The sequence below is a fragment of the Balaenoptera ricei genome, chromosome 7 (assembly GCF_028023285.1).
Source record: "Balaenoptera ricei isolate mBalRic1 chromosome 7, mBalRic1.hap2, whole genome shotgun sequence".
Lineage (NCBI taxonomy): Eukaryota > Metazoa > Chordata > Mammalia > Artiodactyla > Balaenopteridae > Balaenoptera > Balaenoptera ricei.
The window spans coordinates 63,306,463-63,329,529 of record NC_082645.1 but is presented as its reverse complement, the minus strand read 5'-3'; positions in this window follow the sequence as shown (position 1 = coordinate 63,329,529).

Below are 23,067 nucleotides of genomic sequence, written 5' to 3'. Positions count from 1 at the left end.
TTAGCACCAGGAAACACGCACACGCACGTGTTTGTGTGTGTGTGTGTGTGTGTGTGTGTGTGTGTGTGTTGAGGTAAGGTTTGCGATGGTTTATCTGTCAAAGAAAAGAAAAGCAGTTAAAAGTCTTCTGGTGGCAAAAATTGAAATAGATTCTAATGATTTATGCTCTGACCAAGAAAAAATGTTCTGTTCCTTCATTATGCCTAGAATAAAGTAAAAGATGACTTTCTCACTTTTTAGTGATTTATAGGCCGTACCCCACACTGTGCCCTCACAGGGCATGTACAAAGGGAAGACTGAAATCATTAATAATGTAAAGGACCTCCACATCTGGTTGGTCCTCCCAGGTGAGTGAAGCCGAAGCCTGATTTAACAGATGGACATTGCACTCTTTCCTGATGGTAAAATCACCAGATGTTTAGAGATTCCAGAAGTACAAAGGCAGAAGGAAGTGCACTAATGATGAGGTTTCTAGCATACCTTTAAATTTTCTTACTTTTAACACCACACTTTCTTGCACATCGGGTATATGTGCATGTCATGCTATTATTCACATTTTAATTAAAATAGAATTTTACTCCAGAATATTTTATTCTAAAAATAAGGAACAAGGGAAATATTCTTACATACCATCACTAGACAATACCAAGCATTATTCACAGCCTGGAAAACTCAGTTGTTTTATTTCCCGTTGATTTTTTTCTTTTTTTTTTTTTTCTTTTTACAGAAGCTCTTGAAGGGGCCTGGGCCCTTGTGGCAATGGCTTGCCCGGTCCTCCCTGGCTCTACCTCCCTGGCTATGCAGGGGGACCATAGCAGATTCGCTCCAACTCTTTACCAGGTTGTGTCCATTATTTTTAAGCCTCTGATCCCAAAGGGAAGTTGAGCCCACCCTCACTCAAGAAGGGGAAATCATGGAGGCCATAATCATAGGGAACTGAGATGAAGACCTTGGTGCCAGTAGCGCTGCAGAGGGAGATTATTCCACTGTGGGGAAGAGCGTAAGAGCAATAGCTGTGCAGAGAGTGAGACCTGGGTTCGAGTCCTGGCACCCACATTTCCCAGTCATGTGGCCTTATCCTTGGACCAGTTCTTAACCTCCCTCTGTCTTAGTTCTCAGTTTTCTCCTCTGTACAATGGGGATTATAATGCGTACCTCCTAGGATTGTATTGATGAGCAAAGAAGATAAGGAATGGAAATGGTCTTTGCACACTACCTGGTATAGAGTCAAGTCCTTAAATAAGAAGAAATCAAAGAGAGAGAGAGAGAAGCTGTGCGTCATGAATTTCCAGGTACACTGCCTCTGGGAACACATCCTTCCTTTTATATCCGGATATTTCGGAATTGATGCCTAGGATGGACTAGCTTCAGCTTGTTTGTTCCAAACCTGTCTTGATCATTCCAGTAATCAAAATTCTGGGTCCTATGCATGGTGTAGTTTATATGGACAACAATATTGTATTATAATCATCAAACTTGCTAGGAGACTAGATCTTAATTATTCTTACCCAATTATTCCCACAAAAAAGAAATTATGCCACGATAGAAGGGGCTAACCATCACTACAATAGCAATATTACAATATATATATGTATCAAATCAATGTGTTGTACACTTTAAATTGACACAGTGTTATATGTCGAATATATTCCATTAATAAATGAATTAATAAAGAAAAGCTCAGGGCCCTGGACTTTCCACAGATGGAGCTCCTTATTTCAGAACTGAGAGCAGGCTAAGGGGCCCACCCAGCACCACTCACTGGTCATGGTTCTTCTTTCAGATGCTCAGAAGTTTGGCCTTCTGAGTCCATCTGAATACAGACTACAAAAATAAAAAACAAGACAAAACAAGTAGCTTTCTCTAAGAATCTTTTCTGTGTGTTTTCAACGGGATGAAGCTGCCCTAGGGTTAAGTACTGTGCTATCAACTGACCAAAGACCTGAAAGAGTAAGGCCCAGCTTCCCTTTTTCAAATTCTCTCTCAAACTACCTGCTGGGTGATTGTTTAATTAGTGGGCAAACAGCAATTCCCAAAAATGATGGGGTCTTTTAGTGTTCACAAGCATATATAGTTCCTAATGTTTTTTCCCAGCAGCATATACAACCGTTTCCTACTATGAAATAGACTAATCTGAATATTAACTATCTGCCGATTTCAACACACCTCTCCTATAAACATTCGCTTCCTGGGCAGGGAGGAAGCCCAAATGATGTGGTCCTGTGTAGTTCTTTAACTTTCTGTTTTAAGATTTGTGCAGAGCATCTGATTATTTCCAGGTGTTTCAGATTTCCTCATGGTCTCCTTGTTATTTCTCCCCTCTTTGAGCTCCTTTGGCAATGAATGTGACCATGAGGTCCAAAGCCATAAAGGATGTGTTCACCACTTCCCTCTTATGTCTGTCTCTTTATTTAACCACAAGTTCACTGTCTTTATCCATGTTAATTCCCTGAGGTATTCACACAGCATTTGTGTTGACTGCCTTAATTTTGATCTTCTCTAATCATTCCCTGCCAGATGGTAGTTAAAGTTTAATGGCCGCCGTAAAAATAGTTCCCTTTCTTCTTTCATCAGTCATGTGTGTTTACTTAGCTAACTGCTAGATGTTCAGAATGAACACAAAGTGACCACCAACAAAATGAATTCAGCAAACACATTGGCTTAATACTTTTCATGGTAGTGAAAGATGTTGCCTGCCATTATCCACTCAGCCATTACCCTTACCTTTTATTGTCTTACCTTTTCTGTTTTGTTAGTTTTCTTTCCTTTTTATCTCCCTTCTCAGGTTGTTGGATGGAAAGACACAAGACCATGAGGCCCTGCAGTCATCCGTCTGCAACAATTAAAGTGTGTGGATAGGTCCGGCTGCAGTAGCGTTAAGTGCTAGAGAGATGGCATTTGGCAGAGCCGAAGAGCTTTCCTTGCCACACCCATGTGATGTGGGTAAGCACCCTGCCTTGCGTTCAGATAAAGAAGCTGTGACGACTCTCAGTGGGCCACACAAGAGGCTGGTGTAGAAACTTGGCATTCTTGAGAAACAAAATAAAGAAGCAGATAGATAGAATAAATTCATCTCGAGATAAATGATATGCCCTTTGTGTCTTTTGTGCATCCAACTATCATTCCTGAGCCAGCTGGTTCAGAAAAAGCAACTAAATAAGGATGATACAATAAGCCATTTTACAGATGAGGTAACTGAGCTGAGTCATATTACACGACTCTTGCCAGGATACTCGCATCTCTAGAAGTATCCTGTCACTTAGATTTACATTTGACATATTAAAATATGTAGGAGCTATTTTAAAAATAAATAAAACTAACCAAACAAAAAATTATTATCATTTTTAGAGCAAGCATTCTGGGTGACTTTATATACACACACCACTTAAAGCCTATAAAATATAGGACTCTAGGGCAGGGGTCTGCAAACTACAGCCTGAAGGCCAAATTCAGCATACTGCCTGGTTTTGTAAATAATGTTTTATTGGAACCTAGTCCCACTCATTCTTTTGCATGTTGTTTATGGCTGCTTTCACACTGCAATGGCATTGTTGAGTAGTTTTAACGGAGACTATATGACCTGCAAAGCCTAAAGTATTTACTATCTGGCCTTTTACAGAAAACGTTTGCCAAGCCCTGCTCTAGACCTTTGCATTATGGTATTGCATGTTATTTCTACTTAAATAATTAATTTCTTCTTATGATTTAGGAATGCTATTTGGTATTGTTGCTGAACATGGCTTAAAATGATGTTGCTTTTAAATAACATTTCAAATGCAAAAGGATTCTAAAATCATCTACCAAAATGTCTATCTCAATCGTACTAACCACTTTGAAGAGTTAGGAAACTATAAGTGTTCCACAACTTCTTGTTAATTTGGGAAGCGTCTGATGACCACTACGCATTCTATAGCTGGTAGTATTTTAGAATGTGGGCAAAAGATATCCCAACTAACTTTTTTTTTTTTTTTTTTTTGGCTGTGTTGGGTCTTCGTTTCTGTGCGAGGGCTTTCTCTAGTTGCGGCAAGCGGGGGCCACTCTTCATCGCGGTGCACGGGCCTCTCACTATCGCAGCCTCTCTTGTTGCGGAGCACAGGCTGCAGACACACAGGCTCAGTAGTTGTGGCTCATGGGCCCAGTTGCTCCGCAGCATGTGGGATCTTCCCAGACCAGGGCTCGAACCCGTGTCCCCTGCGTTGGCAGACGGATTCTCAACCACTGCACCACCAGGGAAGCTCCCAACTAACTATTAATCAAGGAAAAGGTCAATGTTAATATTTGGCCAGCTTTGTAATTTGAGGCAAGAACCATAATATCTCTGGACTTCTGTTTTTTTATCCATGAATTGATGCTGCGTGTCAAATCATCTCTAGCATCCCTTTAGCACTTCTGTTCTATTGTTCATATTCTCCCCAAAGTGTAAGTGACCTCCTCCTTCCCCAGCCCCCTCCAAAACTAAGTTTCTAGGCTCTCGTGGGAATCTAGTTAGTCCCAGTTTTTAAACATCCCCTGCAGGAAGATTTTAATTCTAAGCAACTTTAACCTGAATCTCAGGGGAGTGAAGGAGAGGTGATGCTCTGAAATGAAGAGCATTAAGTTACTCTTGTGCCAAATATCTTAACTATGAGTATAAAAATGGGAAACTTGGGGACTTCCTTGGCAGTCCAGTGGTTAAGACTCTGTGCTTCCACTGCAGGGAGCACAGGTTCGATCCCTGGTAGGGGAACTAAGATCCCACACAGCATGCAGCCAAAAAAAAAAAAAAAAAAAAAGGGAAACTTGTACCCTTGTGGACCTGAGGAAGTGTATCCAGACACAAGACAAATAAGGCATCAACTTTCCACAAAGATTTTGAATGGAGACTTAAGAAATTTAACTGATGACTTAAAAGATTCTTTTTATGTTAAAAAAAAAAAAAAAGTAAAGCCATGTTGTAGAGTAGCATGCAAAAATCAGCAAGAATTTTCAAAGTAAAATACAACCCTTCAAAGATATTTTGCTCATGAGGAAGGAGCTTTAGATTTTACACCCAGAACCCTTCTCTCACCTTGTCCCCTCACACAGAGAGCTTGGTCACTGGGGAACTGCAAAGGAGAAGTTGGAGAGGCATTGTCTTATGGAAAGTAAATGCTCATCTTCCAGTGTGAAGAAGAGCACTCATGCCTTTGAGTCACTGTACCAGAATTTATAATCAGACTTATTACTGTGTCTCAAAACTTCGAACTAGTTCCGAGAAGTTTATTCCAACAATAATGTGCGTAAGTGAACATTCAGAGTGGCCCATAATTATAAATTCCCAGGAGTGTGTGTATCTTTTCCTGATGTTTCAATAAATTACTGTGGGCAGAATTCAAGCATCATACATCAACCAAATTATCTCTAAGCTCCCTTCCAAGCAAGGGAGGCAGTGGTAGGAGGTGAGGAATGAAGTAGGAATAAACCAGGAGGCTCTGCCACTAATTCACAGTGTAAACTTAGCCAAGTACAATAACTTTGGGCTGTGGTTTCTTTCTCTTTTTTTAATTGAAGTATAGTTGATTTACAATGTTGTGTTAGCTTCTGGTGTACAACAAAATGATTCAAATATACTATATATATTTTTTTTCTTTTTCAAATTCTCCTCCATTATAGGTTATTACGAGATACTGAACAAGATCTTATTACAAGATACTGTTCCCTGTACTATACAGTAAGTCCTTGTTGTTTATCTACTTTATATGTAGTAGTGTGTATCTGTTAAGCCCAAACTCCTAATTTATCCCTCCCCCTCCTTTCCCCTTTGGTAACCATAAGTTTGTTTTCTATGTCTGTAAGTCTGTTTCTGTTTTGTAAATAAATTCATTTGTATCATCTTTAGATTCCACATAAAACTGATATCATGATATTTATCTTTCTCTGTCTGACTTACTTTGTTTAGTATGATAATCTCTAGGTCCATCCATGTTGCTGCAAACGGCATTATTTCATTCCTTTTTATGTGGGCCGTGGTTTCTTTATCTGGGAATGAGAGGTTGGAACTAGAGGCAAACCCACATGGGCCAGATGAAATTCTTAGTAAATTATAACTGCTATGAAAATGTTGTTTGTATAATCTTCAATTCACTATCCTCTATCTGGCAGTTATAAAAACTTACAATATTTTCTTTATTTCCTAAATAGGAGTGAAAATTACTATTATTTTATACTTACTCCTAATCCCTTAATTAATAAATATAGTAATAAACACCATGAACAGTGCAGGTACCAGAAAAATAATTTGGAACATAAGAAGTGAAAAAAAAAGAGATGATTACAGATCTAAAGGAGCTGCCATAAAGAAACTCAACAACAAAAAGGCTTAAGAAATAAGGAAGTTGATTTCTATCTCAGGTAACAGTCACAAGTGGGTACACGGCTCTGTTTGGAGACTGTGGCTGATGACAGCTCTCCCTCTGCCACATGTGGCTACCAAGGCCATATTGGTTGTTGCCATTCCAACCACCAGGAAGTCCAGAGCCAGGAACTTGTGAGAGGCAAGTTGCTCACCTCACTTCTACCCACCTTCCATTGGCAAGAGTTTAGTCCCACACCCAGTGGCTGCAAGGGGGACTGGGAAATGGGAAGTCTCACCCTAGCCACAGCTCCATTATTATGGAAGAAGAGGAGGACAGAGAATCCCTTAGGATCATTGGAATGAAAGGAGGCTGAAGAGGCAGGCTAGTCAGTTACTCAATGTATAAAAGGTATATATTTATAGAATTTTAAAATATTTTAATATTTCATATTTGATATATGAAATACCTAGATATGGATAAAAATTCTAACAATAAAACAAATTAGTGATACTCACCCAAGCTTTAACAGCTCTTAACATGTGTACAGTGGAAGACCTCCAAGTCTCTCTCCTCTCTTACCAGGGGGGACACACTCCTGAATTTAGTGTGAAGTCTTCCCTTCTGTGTTTTTTTTTAATTTTACTACATTTTTAAATCAGTAAAGAATATTTCTGTGTTTCTTTAACTTTACATAGAGTGGTATCACACTGTATCTAACATAATACAGCTTGCTTTTCCCTCCAAATTGTGTTCTTTAGATTTATCCATGTTGATAGTATAAACTCAATTCCTTCATTCTGACTGCTTTATGGTATTGTTTGTGTGACTACAACTTGTTTCTGAATTTCTATTCATGCAAATACGGCTGCAATGTGTATCTTTGTGCACAAAGGCAAGCATTATGCTAGAGTTTTGTTGTTCAATAAAGAGCCACTAGCCACTGTGTAGTCATATGGATACTTAAGTTTAAATTAATTAAATTAATTAGAATTAATGACATATAATTTAATTTTAATTCCACAGTCACACTAGCCACGTTTCAAGTGCTGAGTAGCCACACGTGGCTAGTGGCTAGCATACTGGAGGGCACAGTCATCATCGTAGAAATTTCTACTGGACGATGTTGCTCTAAAGTATATATGCAGCAGTGGAGTTGCTGAGTTGTAGGGTATGCATAGCCTCAGTTTTAATAGACATTGCCAAATTGCTTTCCACATCAGTCAAGAGTCTTAGTCATAAGCAACAGAAAGCCATTATGGGTCATTTAAACAAGAAAAATAATTTTTAAAAGGATGTCAGATAGCTTACAGAATCTCAGGAAGGGCTTGAGAACCAACCTGAAGATAAACTACCCAACATCACACCATGGAATTGATCTAATAAGGGCAATGCTACTCTGCTTAAAGGCACAGGTACTGCCCCTTTTATTTCCAAATGACACCTGCTCGATGCTTGTGCTATTTCTAGGACTGTACTCATTGCCAACTCCAGAAATTGTACAGAGGTGCTGTCTCTGCTGCCACCTTCACGACAGGGGTTCCGCTTGGTCCCTACTTTTATTTTTTTTTTTGATTTTTTAAAAACGCTGTATTGAAATATAATTCACATACCATATAATTCACCCATTTTTTTTAACATCCTTATTGGAGTATAATTGCTTTACAATGGTGTGTTAGTTTCTGCTTTATAACAAAGTGAATCAGTTATTCATATACATATATCCCCATATCTCTTCCCTCTTGCGTCTCCCTCCTCCCACCCTCCCTATCCCATCCCTCTAGGTGGTCACAGGGCACCGAGCTGATCTCCCTGTGCTATGCGACTGCTTCCCACTAACTATCTATTTTACATTTGGTAGTGTATATATGTCCATGCCACTCTCTCACTTTGTCCCAGCTTACCCTTCCCCCTCCCCGTGTCCTCAAGTCCATTCTCTAGTAGGTCTGCGTCTTTATTCCCGTCTTGCCCCTAGGTTCTTCATGACCTTTTTTTTTTTTCTTTCTTAGATTCCATATATATGTGTTAACATACGGTATTTGTTTTTCTCTTTCTGACTTACTTCACTCTGTATGACAGACTCTAGGTCCATCCACCTCACTACAAATAACTCAATTTCGTTTCTTTTTATGGCTGAGTAATATTCCATCGTATATATGTGCCACATCTTCTTTATCCATTCATCTGTTGATGGACACTTAGATTGCTTCCATGTCCTGGCTATTGTAAATAGAGCTGCAATGAACATTGTGGTACATGACTCTTTTTGAATTATGGTTTTCTCGGTATATGCCCAGTAGTGGGATTGCTGGGTTGTATGGTAGTTCTATTTTTAGTTTTTTAAGGAACCTCCATACTGTTCTCCATAATGACTGTATCAATTTACATTCCCACCAACAGTGCAAGAGGGTTCCTTTTTCTCCACATCCTCTCTAGCATTTATTGTTAGTAGATTTTTTGATGATGGCCATTCTGTTGGTCCCTACTTTTTAACATCATTTTCAGATTCAAAGTTTGGAGCTGATGTATCTGTTTGGCAGACTGGGTCAAACACCTGCATCCCATCTTTACAGAAGGCAAAGGAGGCAAGTGTCTTGTAATTTTTCATTTCTGGGAGATGTGCAGATTTTCAGACTTAACTATTACCTAGTTGGTCTCCAAAGTGGATATAAAAATTGTAATTCCTACCAAGGCAAGGGACAGTTCCCATTTCTCCACAAAGTTTCCAGCATGTGGTATCATCTAGCATTTTAATGTTTGCCAAACTAATAGTTGTGCAAAGATATCTCAATGTGATTTTAATTTGCATTCTCTTGATTAGTGGTAAAGCTGAGCATCTCTTAATGTGTTTCATAATCATTAGAGTTTGTTCTATAAACTGCCTATTCATATCCTTTACCTAATTTTTAAGTTGGAATTTTGGCCTTTTTCTTATTGATATTAATAACTTCTTTTTATATATTTGTTTTTTTAAGTTCTAGGCATTAAATATCTCTTCCCAGGTGGTAGATTGTCTTTTCAATTAAAAACAAAGTCTTATTATGGAAATCTTCAAGCGTATACAAAATAGAGAGAATGATATAATGAATCCCAATGTACCCATCACTGAGCTCATCAGTTTTGTTTCAGCTACATCACCACCCTGCACTCCCCACAGGTTATTTAGAGGAAAATTCTCAGATATCATATTACTTCCTGCGTAGAATCTCTGAAGGAAAGAACTCTTTGTAAAACCAGATCCATAATACCCTCATCAACCTAATAATATGTAAAAAAAAAAGTCCTAGTATCAAAATTCTCCAGTCAGTGTTCAAATTTCCCCAATTGCTTTATAAATCTTTCCAGTTTGTTTGGGTCTATTTCCAAATAACCAATTACAGTCAATATTCAATAACTGTTACAATTGGTTGATATGTCTCAAGTACATTTTAATCTGTAGGTTACTCCTCCTTTCCATACTTCTCTCTTTCTCTCTCTCTCTCTCTTTCCCTCTCTCTTTCCCTCTCTCTTTCCCTCTCTCTCTCTCTCCTCCCCCCCCCCCCACCTTTTGGAAATGTTTTTGTTGTTGTCGAAGAAGTCAGGTTTTGGTCATATAGGCTTCCTAAGGTTGGATTTTTGCTGTTTGAATGTCTGTGGTACCGTGTAACATATTCCTCTGTCCCTTATATTTTCTATAAATTGGTAGCTATAGTGAGACACTTGAATAGACTCAACTGTTTTGTGGCAAGATTGCTTCATTGGTAGTGTAGTCTAATTCCATCAAGAAGTACATAACATCTAGCTGTCTCTCTTTTTGAGATGCTAACAGCCATTGATGATCATTGCCCAGGTCCATTAATTCAAAACGGAATGGAAACTAATGGTACTCTAATGATACCAGTCCATCTTCTTTTGTTAGCTGAAATACTTCTATTGGAAAACAAAACACAGAACAGAAAAACTTCCCCTTATGAACTGTTGATATCTTGAGGTACAGTTCAAGTGGAAAAGGCAAGATAAATGCTATTTTCCCTGTAACAGTTTTCAATATCATAAGTTAGTTCCCTAGAATCCTACAAAGGGGAAGAGGTTGTGGACTCCAAGTATTGTTTTCCACTGAACAGACCAAAGATCCTTGGAGAAATAGCTATCTCCTGATTGGAACAGGAAATATACAGGATGAGTCTATATATCACAACTGAAAGTGAGGAAGCTGTAGAGTCAGAGTTGCATCAACAGTTCTCAGGAGCCAACTGGAAAGGTTTCCACTGACCAGAGATAGGGTAATTTGAGCATTCAGAAGAATAATCATTAAATGTTTAAAACACAACTTATATGTTAAAATTCACAAGCTCACAACGACACCAAACAAAACACTCTTTTTATATTTCTAATGGCATTCTTTTTTGACCAGATTTTTTTTAACCTGAATCTAGTCAGAATCATTTACATTTTTCTAATTATAACTTCCAGACTGCTGCCTGTTTAACTCCACCACTAGAGATGACTGGGGCTTCTCTTTCTAGATCCTATTTGAAATATCCCAGCCAAAGGCTCTGATTGGCCCTGCTGAAGCATTATTCCCACTCTTCAAGCCAATCACAGTGGCCAAAGAGATGAAGAAATTATGATTGGTCAAGTTTTGGCAGGTGGAGTAAGGTAGGGGAAAGGCTGTTACCAGAAGGGAAAGTAGAGAACAAAAAATAATAACAAAGAGGAAGAGGAGGAGGGGTGTGGGGAAGAGGAGGAGGAGAAGAAGAGGAGGTCTGTTCTGAACGCACAGTTTACCTATAGCTCCATCCTTAAATAATGTGTTTAACTCACAGCCAAGAATCTTATTCAAAGGTTCCTAACCAAAAACACTTGACCCTGAGTGATGATAGACTAGGCTCTGGTTCACAGGTCAACATACAGGTGCCCATCTTTAAATGAGTCTGGCCAGCTATCTCTTACACAAACCTATTATAACTCTTGTGATCCAATGGGGACTATTCCTATTGGGTAGTACAAGATACAAAAAGGTTACACAATTGCATGATTTTGTCTGACTTTATCGTGACATTTATGTGATTGCTTCTTGACAATGACCAGGGCCAGAGTCCCTCCAATAAATTAATTTCCTTTTATACCATCCTTAATCATTCTCTTCAGAGGCTCATGTACTTCAGAATTTACTTGTATTAATTCACCTCCATAATTTTTTTTTTCTCTAGCTTCACATTCATTGTGCTTCTTAAAGTCAATTTTCTCATCAGAACTTCTGCACTTGCCAAAGTACAGAGATGAATGTCAGAATGTCAAGGGTTTTTTAATGAATTCTGACAAGACAGAAAAGGTCAAAGCAGATTTCTTCAACATGTTCAAATATGGTCCTGATTATAAAGGTTTTTATGAGTATTTAGGCTATTCCTTAAAATGACTACAGTGTTCTGCTATACTTGATGGGTTAAATTCTGCCTGGAACAGTCTTCTCTCTATGGCCCCCACCTTCTGCCCTGATCACCTCCTCATCCTTCCGCTGTTGGATGAGATATTCTCTTGCAAGAAGTCTTTCCAGGACCCCCAGGATATAGCCAGTTGGCACTTCTAATACCCTCTTCATGCTCAGAGTTTACCTCTATTATAGCACTGTACTGTAATTACACCATATTGTAATTACCTGTTAATTTGTACATCTCTGCTCCTCTTCACTGTAAGACCAGCTTCGTGGGGGCAAAGACTGAACCTAGACTGAAGCACCCCAGAGACTAGCACAGCTCCTACAAAAAGTATCTACTATGCATGTGTAGGATTAAGGGACATTCTTCAAAACAATTGCCCTGTACTCTGTAAAAATGCCAAGGTCATGAAAGACTGAGAAACTGTCCCAGATTGGAAGAGATTGAAAAGGCATGACTCTGATCCTGTATCAGATCCTGGACCAGAAAAGGAACATTAATGGGACAATTGGCAAAATTTGAATAAGGCTAGTAGGTTAGTGAATAGTATTTGATAAATATTGATTTCCTGGTTTTGATCACTGTACTGTGGTTTTGTAAGATAACATTTGAGAAGCTGGATGAAGGGCATATGAAACTTCTTTGACGTTTGCAATCTTTTTTGTAAGCCTGAAATTATTTCAAAATGGAGAGTTTTTAAAATTTTTAATAGGAAAAATCAAGCATATGTTGACTCATGGATAAAATGGAAGGCAGGAAGGGAGGGAGGGAGGGAAGGAAAGAGAGTAGGAGAAAAGAAAGAATGAAAGCTTAAAAGCTAGCTGGCCTTTGGAAGTATAGCTAGGATAATAAAAGGATAAATTTGAGAACTTTTATAACCATAGGCACCTCAAACACCAAATTATTACCAAATTCTTAGCAGTTTAATTAGGAAATGCTGTTTATGACCACAACCTTATGTAGTCCTTTCTTTGCTGTCTACTCTTGAGCTTTGTTCCATATGCTTTCAGATTATTCAGTTAGATTTAGCAAGCGCTCCCTGAGTGCCTGCTATGCGGCAGGCACAGTGATGAGCCCTGAGGGTAGATGCAAACGTGGTAAGATATGTTCCTCGTCCTCAGGAGCTCAATCCACAGGCGAAACCGAAGCAAAAGGCAAACGAAGAATGGCGATACAGGGGGAAATGTGCAACTGTTCCCCAAATACCAAATTGAGGCAAGACTTTGAGGGCATCATGCTAAGTGAAATAAGTCAGATAAATACAGTATGAGCTCACTTACATGTGGAATTTAAAAAAAAAACAACTTATAGATACTACAGAGAATAGATTGGTGGTTGCCAGAGTGCCAGAGGCAGGGGTGGGGGGGTGGCGAAATCAGTGAATGGGGTCAAAAGGTACAAACTTCCAGTTATAAGATCAGTTAAGTCCTGGGGATGCAATGTACAGCATGGTAACTATAGCTAATAATGCTGTACTGTTTATTTGAAAGTTACTAAGAAAGTAGATCTAAAAAGTTCTCATTTTCTCATCTATGTGTGGTGACAGATGTAAGTAGACATATTGTGAGCACTTCACAACATATACAAATATCAAAACACTATGTTGTGTACCTGAAACTAATATAATGTTATATGTCAGTTATATCTCAATTAAAAAAAGAGGCAGCCCGGAAAAGTGCTTACTTTCCTGGGAGGACTGAGGCTTCCCAGAAGAGGGGATGTGCAAACTGTGTTTTGAGAATAAATCAGGATTTACTGGTAGAAAAACTGGGGAGAACATTCCAGGCACACTATGTATAAGACCTCAGAGGTGGGAAACAGCCAAGTGAGTTCAGCACAGCTAAAATAAAAAGCATTCACAGAAGAATGGATTCCTTTTTAGCAGCTTTATTGGGATATAATTCACATCTCATAAAATTCACCCATTTAAAGGGTACACTTCAGTGGTTTTTAGTATAGTCACAAAGTTGTACAACCATCATCACTGTCTAATTTTAGGATATTTCATCAGCCCCCAAATGAAATACCATGTCCATTAGCAGTCACTCCCCATGCCCCACCCCCAGCCCTAAGCAACCACTAATCTATTTTCTGCCTCCACAGGTTTGCCTATTATGGACATTTCATATTAAGGAATCATACAGTATATGGTCTTTTGTGATTCTTTCGTTTAGCATAATGTGTTCAAGGTTCATCCATTTTGTAGCATGGGTCAGTACTTTATTCCTTTTCATTGCCAAATAATATACCAGTGTGTGGATACATCTCATTTTGTTTATGGACATCTGGGTTGTTCCCACTTTTTGGCGTTATTAAGAATGCCGCTATAAGCACTAATAGTTTTATCTGGGCATAAGTTTTCATTTCTCTTGGATATATATTTAGAAGTTGAATTGCTGGGTGTCATGGTAACTCTGTTTACCTTTTGAGGAATTGTCAAACTGTCTTCCAAAGTGGCTGCACCATTTTACATTCCCACCAGCAATATATGAGGGTTCCAATTTCTCCACAATTCCACACTTCTTGTTGTCTATCTTTTTTATCATAGCCATCCTAGTGGGAGTGAAGTGGTTTATTAGCTTTTTAGGGCTGCTATAACAAATTAGCACAAACTGGGTTCAGTAAGTCTCCTACGTATGGACGAGTTCCATTCCGAGAGCACGTTCGTTAGTCCATTATTCGTAAGTCCAACAAAGTTAGCTTAGGTACCCAACAAACACAATCGGCTGTAATAGGTTTATAATACTTTTCATACAAATAATACATAAAAAACAATAAAAAACATTTTTAATCTTACAGTACAGTACCTTGAAAAGTGCAGTAGTACAGTATAATAGCTGGCATACAGGGGCTGGCATTGAGTGAACAGGCAAGAAGACCTACTGACTGGAGGAGGGAGAGGAGGTGGGAGATGGTAGAGCTGAAGGATCGTCAGCAATAGGAGATGGAGGGCAAGCTGCAATTTCACTCACTGCTTGACATTCATGACACAGGTTCTGATTCCTTGCTGGAACCAGATGCATGTTTGCATCTTTGAAAGTTCCCAACATGAAGGTTCATATGTAGGCGACTTACTATAATTTAAAACAGGAGAAATTTATTATTTCACAGTTCTGAGGTTGTGATAAGGAAAAGAATGAACAAACCAAAATTATATTCAGGAAGGAGTATCTCTAAAGATGAGAATAATTAGCTAGAAGGAGGAAGTCTAAAATGACTCTTGGGATTCTTAGGGCAGTGAAACTGCTCTGTATGATACTATAATGGTGGATACATGCCATTATACATTTGTCCAAACCCATGGAATGTACGCCACCAAGAATGAGCCCTGATGTAAACTATGGACTTTAGATGATAATGCAATGTAGTGTCGATGTAACAAATTTCTACTTTGGTGCAGGATACTGATAGTGAAGGAGGCTGTGACTGTGGAGGGGGGGAGAAGGGGAATGGGTAATATTGGAACTCTTAATTTTGCTATGAACACAAAACTGCTCCAGAAAATAAAGTTTATTTAAAATGAAAAAACTGTTTAAATAATAAAATGACTCATATTTGAGACTGGAGTGACTAGATAACATGCTGTGACCCAATTTGGGCCAATCAAGGCCTTGCCTCCTGGAATTTGAACCTTGAAAAAGCAGTGAGCAAAGCAGTGACGGCTGACCTGCACTTCCACCATGCCTCAAAGAAACTGGCCTCCTACTTAGAACCCGGAGCTGCCCCAGTTTTTCGTCCAGACAGAGCCTGGGCCAGGATTAGGGTGAGGGGGTGAAGTAAGCGAGGCACTGACCTGGAGCACAAAATTTAAGAGATGCTCCAAAAAACTCCAATATAAATAATATTTTAATGCAATATTTTTAAAAATCAAAATTCATGCAAATTTCCATGATGAACAAAATATCAAAATCTTAAAGATAGGATCAGTGTTACTGATTTTTTCTTTTGCCTCAGGCTCCAATATGGCTTGAAATGGCACTACAGGGTCCTGGTTTTTCAGATTTTCCTTTTTTTCCATAAGCCAGTCCCTGTGTCTCCAGTAATTCCTCCTTTCTGTAAGTTAACCAGAAAATGTCTCCTTTACTCACAACCCAAAACCCAACTGAGATGGACTCTGACATTATAAGTAAATGTGACTGCCTGCTAATTCCTTGGCTACACGGATTCCAACTTACAATTCCAATTGATTGGCCTTCTATTGGACAGATCCTATGTCATCCTAATGCAAAGCTAAAACTCACTTTACCTAAAGACTATTTGAAATCAGGGATAAAAAGCCACCAACTGAGAAAGAATCTCAAAATAATTATGCTGAGTGAAAGAATTCAGACAAAAATGAGTATACACTGTTTGGTTCCATTTATATAAAACTCCAGAAAATAGAAACTAATCAGTAGTGACAAAGCAGATCAGTGGTTGCTTGAGGGGAGGGGGTGAGGGTGGGCAGGGAGGGATTACAAAGGACATCAAGGGAACTTTGGAGCATGATGGATGTGTTCACTGTCTTGAAGGTGGTGTTGCATTCAGGTGTATACATATGTCAAAACCTACCAGAGTATACACTTTAAATATCTGCAGTTTATTGTACGTCAGTTATACCTCAGTAAAGATGTTTTCAAAAAGCCACCAATTGGCCTTTAGACTTTGCAACTTTACTACAAAATAATCTTTACCTTTTGAAATTTTAAAAGTTTTACTTGAATACTACATAAAATGTTTTAAATTGATGTTTCAGATGTTTGATATATTTGGCTTTTTCCATTTCTTCCTTTCTCTATACAGAAGTGGATTTATTCAGATAATTAGAAGTTGTTCCAAGGGAATGTTTCCCTAAGGTTGCAATGGAATAGTAATTTAGTCTATGAAGTGCATAACATCCCAACTGAGAGTGTGTGAAAAGTATACCGAATGTGCTGATTTCCTATTCAAAAACTCCTGTGTGCAGATGATTCTCAACTTTTGAACAGATTGTCTGCCCAAGATTTTTGCCCATTTCTAAGCTGTGTACTCCTCTCTTGGATCATACTTTCTCAAAGGAAAGATGTTGTACAAGCTAGATGCATCCATAGGCGCATTCCCCAAATCCTATTTGAGTATAGCCACAAATCCAACCTTGAAAATACAAAGGAATAAAAAATTTTTCTTGAAAAATAATTACTAATGAAGAAGATAGCATTTAATTATAATAAGGCTTTTATTCCTTAATTTAACTTCAAAACTTGCCCTTGAGAGAAAGTACTTGTATACAGAAGTTGGAGGGATGGTCAATGGAGACTTCAGTGGAAATTCTGAAGGAAACGTCTAGACCCTTCCAAGGGTTTTAGAGGCTAATAGGGGGCTATCATTTCTAAATCCACTTTCCTCATTCAATCAAGTAGGAACAGTTGATAAAAATGATTTTCCATAGTCACAATTCATTATTCTGCTTTGCTTTAGGTCTCATGGCCAGAGGTTCCTTTCCCTGGAATTTGGGGTACATAATACTTCAGATTCTGACTGCTCTTTCTAGCCCACTTAATCAAATATAAAATCCAAACCATAGTAAAGAGGGCTGTCTCTTCTCATTTTTCCTTGCCCCTTCATTCTCCCAGCCCTAGTTTCCCTTGTACAATGCCAGCATAATCTGTATAATTTCTTAAAAGATTTTGCAGAAATCAATGGGTTTCTTTCTTATAAATCAATGAATTTCTTTTTTCATTGTTTCACTTTGTATTTATTTTAAAGTGCTCAAGGAATTCTTAATCTGAAAACTAAAATGTTTTAATCTAAAAATGTTCAAAGATCTCCTCAAAGCCCAGGTTTGATTATGGGACAAATGAAATAATAAATACACTTTGATTTATAATCAATGTAATCGATTTATAATGTAATTGGAATTCTGTAGCAGAAACTCCCCCACTCCCAGTCTAACTTTTTAATAAGACACTTCCATATTTTAAAAGCCAAATCAGAGACTTCAGAAAACTGGTGATAAAAGGGAAAAAAGCCTAGCTCAGAGTGAAAACCTTTATTTAAAAACAAAGAAAAAAGATAAAGAGAAATAAATTTTAAAATTAAGATAAAGAAAATTTTAAATAAATATAAAAGCAAAAAAAAAAAACCAATGATGACATTTACAAACAAATATATGCAGTTCATCCAAATCTTGCCGTTTTCAAGCATTACATATGTAAAGTCCTTAGGAATGGCTTCCAGCTCACCGAAGAGAGAGTGCTTCTCTACATGCCAAATTACAATGCTAAGGCAGATTGAGGGAGAAATATAATCAACCATTTGTTGATTATTTTTTAATCATGTCCTCAAGCACCTACAGATGTAAGGAAGCATGTGGCCCCAGACTGGAGCTGTTTGCAAACAGCAGGATCACCTGGCCCAAGAAACGGCGCTCGCTGTGTGATGAAAACCATCCCTACACAACCGTGTTTGGTTAGCACCTATGCCCTGCTGAAATTGGCATAGCACATTCTCTGTGGGCATGCTGCCAGCCTAACAGATGGGCATGAATGTAGCCCTGCCAAAGAACCAGTGTGTGCAGTGAGCTCGCAACTGTGGTTAGATTCCTTTCCAAGGATGTTGCATCTACTTAAGCTGCCCAGCAAAAAAATTTATGACTTACATGTCTTCAGATGGCATTAATGAATATGCAAATACTCCAAATCAGTGGTTCTCAAAATGTGGTTCCCTGAACCAGCAGCATTGGCACCATTTGGAAGATGGCTAGATCTGCAAATTCTCAGGCCCCACCCCAGACCTATTGAGTCACATACTCTGGGGGTGACAACCAGCGAGCTGTGGTTTAACAAGCTCTCTAGGTGATCCTAATGCAGCTCAAGTTTGAAAACCACTGCTCTAAACAATGTTCTCAAATGTTCAGATTACTTGAGAAATTGTTTAAAAGACTGATGCCAATGTCTCAGGCCCAGAGATTCTGATTTAATTGGTATAGGGTACAACCTGTGCCGCAAGAGTTTTAAAAATCTCCTCACTTGATTCTAATGGACAGCAAGTTTGAGAAGCCCTGTTCTAACTGCCTGGAATACATGGAGCAGGCTTTGAGGAGAAGTACTTCAGACCTTCTCAAATGCAGATAAGTCTTTATTGAAAGAACATTTGTATAGATCTTTGCATAAATAATTCTTTGGTTGATTGCTTGCAGTTCTTGGATAAGATAAAGTTTATGTAATCTGTGGATTTTTGCAAATTCCTGTGTGCTCTGTGTGTCACTGACCTTCAAGATCACCCTCTCTTGCAGCACCATATTGAAGTTTACTTCCCGTTTCAGTGTGCACTTTTTTTTTTTAACATTTTAACCATTTTTTAAAATTGAAGTATAGTTAAATTACAATGTTGCGTTAGTTTCAGGTGTACAGCAAAGTGATTCAGTTATACATATATTCAGTTATATATTTTTTCAGATTCTTTTCCATTATAGGTTATTACAAGATGTTGAATACGGTTCTCTGTGCTTCCAGTAGGCCCTTGTTGTTTATCTATTTTACATGTAGTAGTGTGTATATGTTAATCCCAAACTCCTAATTTATCTCTCCTCCCACCTGTGTGCTCTTTTAATCTCAATGAACTCAACATCTTCTAATGTAATATCCCAAAACTCTATTCTACTGGTATCTCACTCCTCTGTGTCTCTTAAATACTGAAAACTTGCCTTCTTCCAAGCCAGGAAAAAATCTAATTTTAGAAAATTAAAACTTCAGATGGTCTAAATTGAGATAATAAAAAGAGGGAAAAAAGCCCCTTTAAGCCACAAACTTACCCAGCACATTTAGTATTAAAGTATTCAACAAAGAAGGCAAGAGCAAGAAACTTGAAATACCCATTAATTTGCTGTGCTTTCACTACCAGTGTCACATCAAGGCACCTGTAGGCATGATAATATCCGCACATTCCACTAGAGTGAATGGGAGAGGTTACTGCCAACTGGCCACTCTGAGGGCAAGAGATCAGGATCTCACACAGACCAACTTCACTGCTGGGAAGCTCTGAATCAATGAAAACTCAGATTCAAGGATGAAATCAATATAATTCTTTGGAAAATGAGACTTATCCAACAAATATTTGGTTTCCCTTCCATTTTTCAGCAACTAATCTGTTGTAAGATGATAGTGATGGCCCTTTGTACCACTCTGGACTCTGTTGAAGTCCATTTAACACTGAAAAGAAACAATGTTAAGGGGAGAAGTTAAGTGACGGGACTTTGTTTCCTGTGGTGGAATCTCAATTTGATGGCCTACTGGTGGTGTGACCTTGGGCAAGTAACTTAATTGTGTTTTACCTCAGTTTCCCTACCTATAAAATGGAGGAACGATAGCATCTATCTCATAGGGTTGTTATGAAAATTAAGTGAGCTAATTAATGTATGGAAGCACATAGTAAATCGTGATTTAGTGGTCACTATTCTTATTAACAGTAGTTACATCTAACGATGCTGTTGTGTGGACCTATTCTTAGCCCTGGGCCTCATTTCCCTTGTCTCGGTTTCCCTGGCCCCAACAGGTGGACCTACTGAATGAGTGGCCATTCAGTGATCCTAACGGATGAACAGAACAGGGCACAGCAACAAACAGGGAATTGGTGAGGCATGCTCTGCCCGCAGACAACGAGGTTCCACTCTGCATTCAGCGCAAAGTCCGGCACCCTAGGAAGGTGTGCTGACAGGGTGGTTTTCAGTTAGAGTGGCGCGGCAAGCTTGGGGGATGGGAAATATTTGGAAACCTTTCTGGCTGCACACAGCTGAGGAATGCTACTGGCATTTAGCCAGCGTTGCTCAATGTCCGCAAATTAATGGAAAGCAAATGGCAACAGCAACCGCATAGAGAACAGATCAGAACAGGACCAGCCCCCAGTGTGATGACTGGGGCATAAGACAAGTCACCAGTACAGGGACTTGAGAACAAGAACTAAGAATGAGCAGCAACATATAAACTGAGGCCCATGGCAAGGAGGTTTACAAAGGAGTACCCTCGAGATGAGCACCTGTGGAAGGAAGGGGGCTATCTTAGTCTGCTCGGGCTGCTATAATAGAACACCACCAGATGGGTAGCTTATAAACAAAAGAAATTTATTTCTCACAGTTCTGGAGACTGGAATTCCAAGATCTAGGCACCAGCATGGTCACGTTTTCTGGTGAGGAGCCTCCTCCCGGTTCATAGCCGGAGCCTTCTTGCTGTGCCCTCACATGACAGAAGGAGCTAGGGAGCCCTGTGGAATCTCTTTATAAGAGCACGAATCCCCTTCATGAGGGCTCCATCTTCATGATCTAGTCACCTCTCAAAGGCCCCACCTACTAATACTATCACCTTTGTGGTTAGGATTTCAACATATGAACTCTGAGGAGACACAAACATTCAGACCAGAGCAGGGACAGAAGTAAAACTGGGCAAAGGGAGAAATCAAGCTGCCTCAGGTGACTCTGTGGGAAGTGCTGGAGCTAGAATAGCCCTTCAGAGTTGCCTCAAGTTGGGCCAAGATGTCAGTGCCTTTATATTCTCCATTGGTCAATCATTGGATATGGGCTGCCCCGGAAAGGGTGAACTCGGGCACGGCTATTTCTCCTTTGTTAGGTAATTCATGAAGGGGCTGGCAACTGAAAGCTATCTGCTGACAAGGCTCTTAACAGCTCGGTTAACAAGATCCACTAAAGGAGGATCTGAGTGCCATGTAACACGGATGGACAAAGTATGCAGAATAACATGGAATCCCAGTGGCCAGTGCCACACACCATCTTCCAGGTCAGCTTTCAGCATGAATGCCCTGATCAAACACATTCGTTCTATGTCCAGAGTTTGGTTGCTGGTCTACGAAGTAGGGAATTTGCACGTTCTCAGGACAATGCCTGCTTAGCCTTACTTGGATTGTCTGAAAGAGGGGATCAATCAGTAAAGCCATGGAACTCCTCTAGACTCCCCAGCAAGACACTGATTGCCACACTCTCTGTTTTGTGTGCTCAAGCCCAGATATGGGCAGTTGACATGTTCAACCTTCTGGCTCAGTCCCACCCTGTCGTTATGCTAAAGAGAACCAAACATAGCTATAATTAAGTTCTGCTTCTCTCTCTTTTCATCAGTCTTGCCTGGAAGGGATGAACAGCAGCCTTCTACACGAATCCCTGTCATAGATATTCAGTTGGAAGGAAGGGGCTTTTGACACCAGTTCTGGTTTATTCACTGGTGCAGCACTGCCTTGGAATGTGTTTGTTCGGCTGGGACTCTATCAGTCTACCTAGTCCTGGTCAATCTATTTTTCCCAGGATTTGGACCATGTCCTGATCCCCCCCATGCTGTCTGGGATCCTGTTTTCATCAGAACCAAAATGACATCAGCCATTGAGTATCACCAGCATAGCTACTGCTCAGAGAATCTAGCTGCAGGGTCCCAGCTCCCCTTATCTGATACCTTAATTCGCATTTTGTGATTTGGACTTCTGGGCCAGCTTCCTCGGAAACTGGTCAGTTCAGTCCCCCCAAACCCTTGTCGCATAAAAGCTTAAGCTTGCTCTCACCTCCTCATAGACCCACATTGTTGAGGGTCCAGGACAACCACTGGCAAAATACATAGTCTCTGACACCTTGAAGCCTTTTAGAAGGATGTCTCCAAAGTAGTCTTCAGGAATCAAATTGGTATAATAATTTTATTCTAGCCATATAGAGATGGCAGACTTTAAACCACAATTTCCTTGGCCTCCTTTCTTCCCAGATCTCAGTCTTTCCCTCCCAAGGAGGGTCATTTTACTTCATACATCAAGGAGTGTTCCTCGAAACATATCAGCCCCTTTGCTAGAACATGGCTGAAGACATTGCTCAACATCCCAGACACTTTTCTGTGTGATTTGTATTCCCTATGCAGTTAATTGACTGCACACAATCAATAGTCTAAACATTCCAGGCTATTTGGGATAACTCCAGCTCCCCCAAAACTCTGGGCAATGGCTTTGTCCAGATAAATAATAATATCTTAGCCATTTAAATAAAATAAATATCTTAACCATAAATAATATGTATACATGTATTATAACAAATATATTAAATATATATATCTTAACCATTTAATACCAATAATATAAGTAATATCTTAACAATCTGATACCAATATTTTAAATAAATCCTAACTAATATAAATATAATTTATATAAATTATAAGTACTAATCATTTAATACCAGTATTATTCATTCAGAAGGGACTCTGCACAAATTCTTACAGGCAGAGGTAGAATAGTAGTTGCCAGGGGCTGCATGAGGGAACAGGGGGAGTTATTATTTGATGGGTACAGAGTTCAGGATGATGAACAAGTTTTGGAGATGGACAGTGGTGATGGTGGCACAACAA